Below are 7656 nucleotides of genomic sequence, written 5' to 3' on the forward strand. Positions count from 1 at the left end.
TTATTGTAGAGCTAAATAAAAAAATACCTATTGTTTCTCAACACCCGCTCTGTGCCAAAGCAAGCATTTTATACATCTTCGTTAACTCACTTATCCCAATTGTTCTTTTTTTTTTTTTTTTAAAGATTTTTTATTTATTTATTTGACAGAGAGAGACAGCCAGTGAGAGAGGAAACACAAGCAGGGGGAGTGAGAGAGGAAGAAGCAACTCCTAGTGGAGAAGCCTGATGTGGGGCTCGATCCCAGAACGCTGGGATCACGCCCTGAGCTGAAGGCAGACGCTTAACGACTGCGCCACCCAGGCGCCCCTATCCCAATTGTTCTTAACCACTACCTCCATTTTATGAGGTCAGAGGAAAAAGGGTCAGAGAAATCCCAGGGCTGGCAAGTGGCAGAGCATTTGAATAACCAACCAGGTCTGTCTAACTTGAAGAACCATGCCCCTTTCTGGCACACCACATGGATTACTCTATAGCATCGGTTCTCAACCTGGGCAATTTTGCCCCCCAGAGGACATTTGGCAATGTCTGCAGACAATTTTGGTTGTCACAACTGGGGAGAGGCACTACTGGCATCTAGTGGGTAGAGGCCAGGGATGCTGGTAAGCATTCTACCATGTACAGGGCAGGGCCCCACAAGGCATCATCTAGACCAAAATATCAATAGTGCCATGATCGAGAAAACTCTGCTGTGTTGTATTTCATCGTATGAATTCACCGTAATTCATTCTGCTAAATGGACATAATATGGTGCGTGCAAAGGGTCAAGCATATGGTAAACATTTAATAAATAATAGCTATCATTCATATTATTGCTACTTCTGGACCTACTTCACAGCTTACCTCTCCTCTTTCCAGGCTATTCCTGATACCTGCTAGACGGAAGTAGCATTTCCCTCATCTCTTTCAATAACCCTTTACTTTCTCCAGTATTTGATACTCATTATTTATTGCAGCTATTTATGCACATTCTTTAGTCTCTTTGACAAGTTGCCAGTTTCCCAAGGGAGGAAGTTGTGTATCTTTTATATCTCCCCACATATTTAGTACGGTACCAGCCCATCCTCATTGAATTTGAGAAACCGAACAATTTCCTAATGAAAGGTAGGCAGGAACTATTATGCCTATTTTACAGCTGAGGAAACGCCCAAGTTATTCAAGGCCACTGACTTATAGGTGACAGAGCTTGAACTAGATCCCATCTCAGAGTCTGGCATCATCTTGTTTAGCTGCTATTCATATAATCAACTACAAACCACCAGAATGGTGGTTCATTCTTTTAAAGAGAAGTGTCTAAGAGAACCTTTGGAATCAACAAGCAAAAATGATAAGGAAATTGGTTCCAATGTGCAACTGATCTGGAGATGTCTCTTGTGGGGTCCACAAAATATAGCTATAGGGAGAGGTCACTGCAACGGACAAACCACTGCAGAAAACTTATGGCAGGGAGTCCAGGCATCTGGGTACAAGGCCCGAATGTGAATGAGCTAGCTGTGCAGTACTGGAAAAGCTATGGTTCCTCTTTGCTCCTCACTGTCCTCATCTGTCAAATAGGGGCATAACGCCCATCTTAGCTAGCAGGTAAGATGTCAGGTACAGTCGATCCACATTATTTACAGTAATCGTGTTCTATAAAATCACTGCAAACAGTGAATTGGTGAATACTGAACTATTGCTCCTAAGGGAAATACAGGGTTGGGTTTCTGTGAGGCTCCGATCACATTTTCATCAACCGATCAATATATAAACTTGGTTTATGTGTGTTTCTTTTAAAGGCACCTTATTTAATATATATTGTTGATTCATTAACATTGAACTCACAGAAACAGCACTATAACTCATGCCTGAATGAAGCTTATCTAACATACTTATTTTCTCCATGAGGCATAGCCTTACAGAAGCTTCTCGAGCCTAGGAACATGTGGGCAACATTTCAGCACTATGTTTGGGCGCCATTTCAAACCAACAAAAAGCCCCAAAATGTGACAAACATGGCACCTAATGTACCACAAAAAACAATACTTGTTTATAAGACGAGAGCTGAAACGAAGAAAGCAGAGCATTAGCTTGTCAACCTTAGCTGGGAACATGCCCATCAGAATAACAGTTTCATCACTCTGCACATGTCTGTGAATGACCAATGAAAGCACATGAGTATTAGTTTCGGGTCACAAATATATTTTAGCAAGTAGGAGAATTTGAAAGGACAGAATTCACAAATAATGAGAATCAACTCTGTGTGAGTTTTAAGGATTTGTGTATTAATAAGAAAATGATGACAGGTAATTCACAAGGGAAGACAACAAAAATGGCCAGTGAACATATGGAGAGGTGTTCAATATCATTACTCACTGAGGAAATGAGTCTTAAGACCACAATGCAATACTGCTACACATTTACCAAAATGGCCAAAATGTAAAAGACTGGTGATACCAAATGTTGTCAAAGATGTGGAGCAATGGGCACTCTGGGTAGGATTGCCATTTTGGAAATTCATTTTACAGAATATCTGGAAGTTGAACATAGGCCAACATTATGGCCCAAGAATTCCATGCCCAGGTATGTACTCAACAGAAATGTATACACATGTTTACCAAGTTACATGTGTATGAAGTGGTCATCTCTGATCGCCTACGAGTAGTCAGAAACTAAATCTAGTAGAATTTAAAAACAACCATGAAATATGATACAAGGGCAAGAATGGAAAGGCTGCAACCATAGTCAATAATATGGATTCCTTTCATAAGCATAATTTTGAGCCAAAGAAGACGTAAATGAGAGTGTATGCTGTATAAGTCCATTTATATGAAATTCAAAATCAGGTAACACCAGTCTACAGTGTTAGAACTGAGGTGAGTGTGTACTCCTGGGGCAACAGTGAATGAAATGGATGTTGGGCTATTTCAAGGAGGCCAGTGGCACTCTGTTACTTGATCTAGGTGTTCCACACGTCCTCACTGTCTGAAAATTTATCGAGCTCCATGCTTCTGAGCTGTGCACTTTTCTGTATGTACTTTATACTTCAATAAAATTAAATATATTTTTAAATGGAGGTAGACACAAAACATTTTGTGTCAAGCATTTTACTCTGTGTCTCATTTAATTCTTGTAACAACCCTACATGTTTTCATAGCCTGCCTAATAATAAAAATCACGGATAACACATCTTAAAGTTAGAAAAACAACAGATCCCAGGGCGCCTGGGTGGCATAGTGGTTAAGCGTCTGCCTTTGGCTCAGGGCGTGATCCCCGCGTTATGGGATCGAGCCCCACATCAGGCTCCTCCACTATGAGCCTGCTTCTTCCTCTCCCACTCCCCCTGCTTGTGTTCCCTCTCTCGCTGGCTGTCTCTATCTCTGCTGAATAAATAAATAAAATCTTTAAAAAAAAAGAAAAAAGAAAAGCAACAGATCCCATCCCAGGTCTAGGGGAAAGTATGGGCATCAGTCATTTAAATAGATGATTTTACATTTAGCAAAGTTTGACATATGTTGACTGGGTATGTGTATGGAGAAGTGAGATTTAATGTGATGTCTAAGATATAATATGAACTTAAAAAACAATAGCTTTTTTTTTTTAATTTTTAGGTGCAGTTGCCTCCATGTTATAGATGAAGGACTGAGGAGCAGAGAGAGAAAATGACTTACCTAAGGTTACAGCCTGAAACAAATATTTTACATGAGTTATACCACTTCATGCTAATAACCATTCAGGGGAGTAGATTTCATTATGTTCACCTTACGCAGGAGCAAACTATAGCTTGGGGAACTTACGTTACTTGCCCAGGGGTATTTAGCCAAGAAATGGTGGAGCCAGGTCAATCTAACTCATGGAGCTGTGATCCATTCAATTCTCAAACTTCTGCCATAGATTAGGGAAGGTAGAGGAAAGGCAAATACAGGAGCGCAGAAGACAGACTTCATTATTTTTACATTTTGTGTGCTTGTTCTTTACTGTACAGTCTATTTGCTTATCAGCATCTTCCCCTTTGAGCAATTAGGGCAGGCTGCACACTTTCTTACTTCCATCTTTAAATAGAATGTTGGGGAGGAAAAGGGGCAATGGGATGCTTGGTTGATATGCTCTGTGCTGTGCCTAGGATAGTTGTAATCTGTGCCATTTATTCTCACAAATAACATACCTCCTTTGGGCTGCTGTCATCATCAACTGGGGGAAATCTGGAGCTAAAAGGAAGCCACACCATGGATTTGGGGAAATCCTTTTGGAAGGTAGCTCTTAGAAAGTCACTGTTTGAAACAGAGATTCCTCTTGTCCATCTTTTTCTTGGCTAAGTAATATCTCTGGGAGTTGAGATGGTGGCTGGAATCTATTTTGCAATATCCAATGTGATGAGCATTGCTTTATCATTATTGTCAAAGAGCTAGAATGTTTCTGCCTCAGGCTAAAGTGAAGAGGGTAATTCCTGTTCCTTTCTGCTCATAGAGTAATCTTCAATTTTGCTGCCTACCACTTTTTCTAGTCCACTGTCATTGGTTAAAAACCAGGGCCCTGCTTTACTAGTGGGCAGGGTCTTCATACCTTGAAGAAAAGCAGGCACTGACCTACATTTTTTCACCTCCTATACTTATGTGTTATGCATTTCTACTAGCCCGTGCTCATCTATTTGAAAGGACCAGGACTTTCTCCCTGAGTGGGAGGCCAAGAACTCTCTACACTGTTCTTGGTGGTATGTTTCAGAGCTTTGGACATAGGCTGCACAGTTTAGGCCATCTTAACACTGGAGACCATAAGAAAATGTATTCTGTCCCGTCTATCTCTCCCCTTTTTTCCTATGACACTGGTGAATGTGATTTTTAACTTAATTTTTTATGACATTGCAAGAGCAAGATCCTGACCTTGAATAAAGCATCAATAGGGAGGAGGTAGACTCTCCTATTTAAGACTACTGATTTAGCTAACATCTCTAGTCCAGCTTTCACTAAGAAAACTGTAAATGCTTGTTAGCTTGCTTAGTGCTCATGGGCATATAATCCCCTGGCCAGACAACCCTGTCATATGTCCATATTCTACCATCATCATAGTCATCTCATTTTTACCATAACTATCTTTATTCTCAACATGGAAAATCCTTGACCAGTATTGACTAAAAGCCTTGATCACTACTGACTGATATCTTACCATGGTGGCAGCATTATGCTTGGTACATTGAATGGTTCCTTGAGGCACAAGGATGCTTGGCATAGTCCAGTCTCCAACCCACCGTCCTCCTGGGGGATCTTTCACAGTGCACACCTGACCATGTTTACTTACAATTCTGGAACGAAACAAGAGATGACAAAGAACTCTCAGTGCTTATGCAACCCCTCCTTCCCGGGGAGGTTTTAAACAGATCAAGGTGCTTAGAATTCAGCTAGGGAAGTGGAAAACCAACCAGACTTGGTGTTGGAAAAACTAACTGCAGACATTTTTTCTAACATTCTGGCTTTGATCAAATATTGCAGTTTTGCTCCAAGCAATTTTGCTCCTGACCGTTTAACTCACATGTGGTGGCGAAAGGTACATTAATCGATCATGTTTTAAATTCATTGACATTCAGCCCAAACATTCTGGCCTTGTAAGAACAGTCCAATTTCCGAATGCCTGCGGGCAGTTGCTAAGCTGTTGCCCTGTGCTTCAGAGAAGGGAAAAGTCTCCCTTTGTGGAAAAGACAGAAATTCCTAAATCAAGAGGATGGGAGAAAAAGAAGGAAGAGGAGGAAGAGCAGCAGCAGGAGGAGAAGGAGTAGGAGAGGGAGGAGGGAGGAGGAAGGAGGAAAGCAGGAGGAGGGGGAGGCAGAACTAGCCAAAAATTCTTCTGTGCCCTTGTTCAGCTTTTCCATTCCAAAATTAGGGAGGAAGGCACCTGGCTGAGGGGTGAGGGGATAAATGGAACCAGGGCAAGCTTTTAATTAAGAGGCAGGGTGGCACAAAGAATAGGACATTAGTTTTGGAATCAGACAGATTGAAATTGCAACTAATCCATGTGTCACTTTGGACAAATTTCCTCACTTCTAGGCTTCTCAGTTTTCTCAGCAATAAAATGGGGATAACATCTTGATCTTTCAAAGGTTGCTTTATGGATTATAGGAAATGTACTTAATACAGGTGCAAGCACATTGCTTTACTTTCAGTAAAAGACAACTACTATATTCTTTAATTCTAGATACCGAACAGATTCAAAGATGAAAAGATAAAGGGGACACACACCTAGTCCCCTAGGTGTTCACTGTATAGTAAATGAGATGTGATGTTACCTGGTTACTATCACAAAGCAGGATGATTATAAATCCATGTTTGATTACAGCATCATAATTATTTCTGTCCTCTAACTAGAAAGCTTGAGGTCATCTCAACTCTTTTCCATCTCTCTATCCCCAGTCTGATATTTACTGTGTCTTCTACTTGTATTGGTAAAATGTTTCTTAAATCAAACCTTCTATTTCTCCGTATGCCTTTGCCATAGTTCTGGACTTAATTCTCTCTACCCCAGGCTGCTGTAGTTCTTCTGGACTAATCTCCTCTAATCTTTCTCTAATTTGTTTTCTGAATAAGTTATCTTTTTAAAAATAGCTCAAATTCTAATGGATATTTGATTGTCCCATATCATCTACTAAACAGAGTCTTATTGTTTGTCTTCGTAATCGGCGTTGTCAGCATTTTGGTTCCAACCTCCCTTTTACTGGTGGTTTTCAAGCAGAGGTTACTTGGCTCCTCAGGGGACAGTTTTGGTTGTCACAAATTGGAAGGGCGTATGCTACTGGTATTCAGCGAGTAGAGGTCAAGAATGCTCTTGACATCCTACAATGCACAGGACACAACTACCCACAACACAGAATCATCTGGCCCCAAATGTCATTATTGCCAAGATGGAGAAAACTTGCTTTATGGCTGAGGTGATCAGAACCAGGCTGGAAACAGAAAAACTAAGTGCGAAGTTGCTATTGCTGGCTAACAGATGATAGACTGGGAGGAATCAGGATGGACTGTGGGCCAAGTGGACAGGTTCAGGAACGAGTGTGCCCTTCTTTGACAAGATTTGCTCCATAGCAGGAAATGGGCATGAATGACAAAAAAAGTGGGTTGCACTAGACAGCTGGGTTTTGGAATGACCTTCCAGAGAATACTGGGGCAGTCTCCATTGAGGTTGTTGGGTTTGGGAAACAAGAGGAATGTTGCATTTTCTTTGGGGCATCTCCACTTCTCTTTTCTATTAAGGAAGTGCATGTGGTAAACAGGTGAAACTTCTCTCCCAGAGGTAGGGACAGAGATTTGAGATAAGTAAATACAAAAATACATAAGATCAGTTCTGGAACTGCAAATTTATAACACCAAAATATAAGATCAAAGTAATCCAAGTAACAGAAATTCAACAACAATGTTGACATTACTAACAATTATGATTGTGGTTTAGATTAATATATCGTCTTTAACCCGAAGAGTTGGATGAAATAAAGGAGTCTGAATTAAGTTTCTACAGTGACATAAGAAACTGTGTGACAAAACCTTCAGTGATGCTATTTTCAGATAAGATACAAATTTCTAAATTTCCAGATGCAAGGCAGTAGAAAGTTGTTTTGTTTTTTTTTTCAATAAGCCATTGAATGTGAGTTAATCTGAAAGGAAAATTTAATGATAAGATTTATGCAATGCAGACACCT

Source organism: Ursus maritimus, unplaced genomic scaffold (assembly GCF_017311325.1).
Source record: "Ursus maritimus isolate PB19 unplaced genomic scaffold, ASM1731132v1 scaffold_17, whole genome shotgun sequence".
In the NCBI taxonomy this organism is placed as follows: domain Eukaryota; kingdom Metazoa; phylum Chordata; class Mammalia; order Carnivora; family Ursidae; genus Ursus; species Ursus maritimus.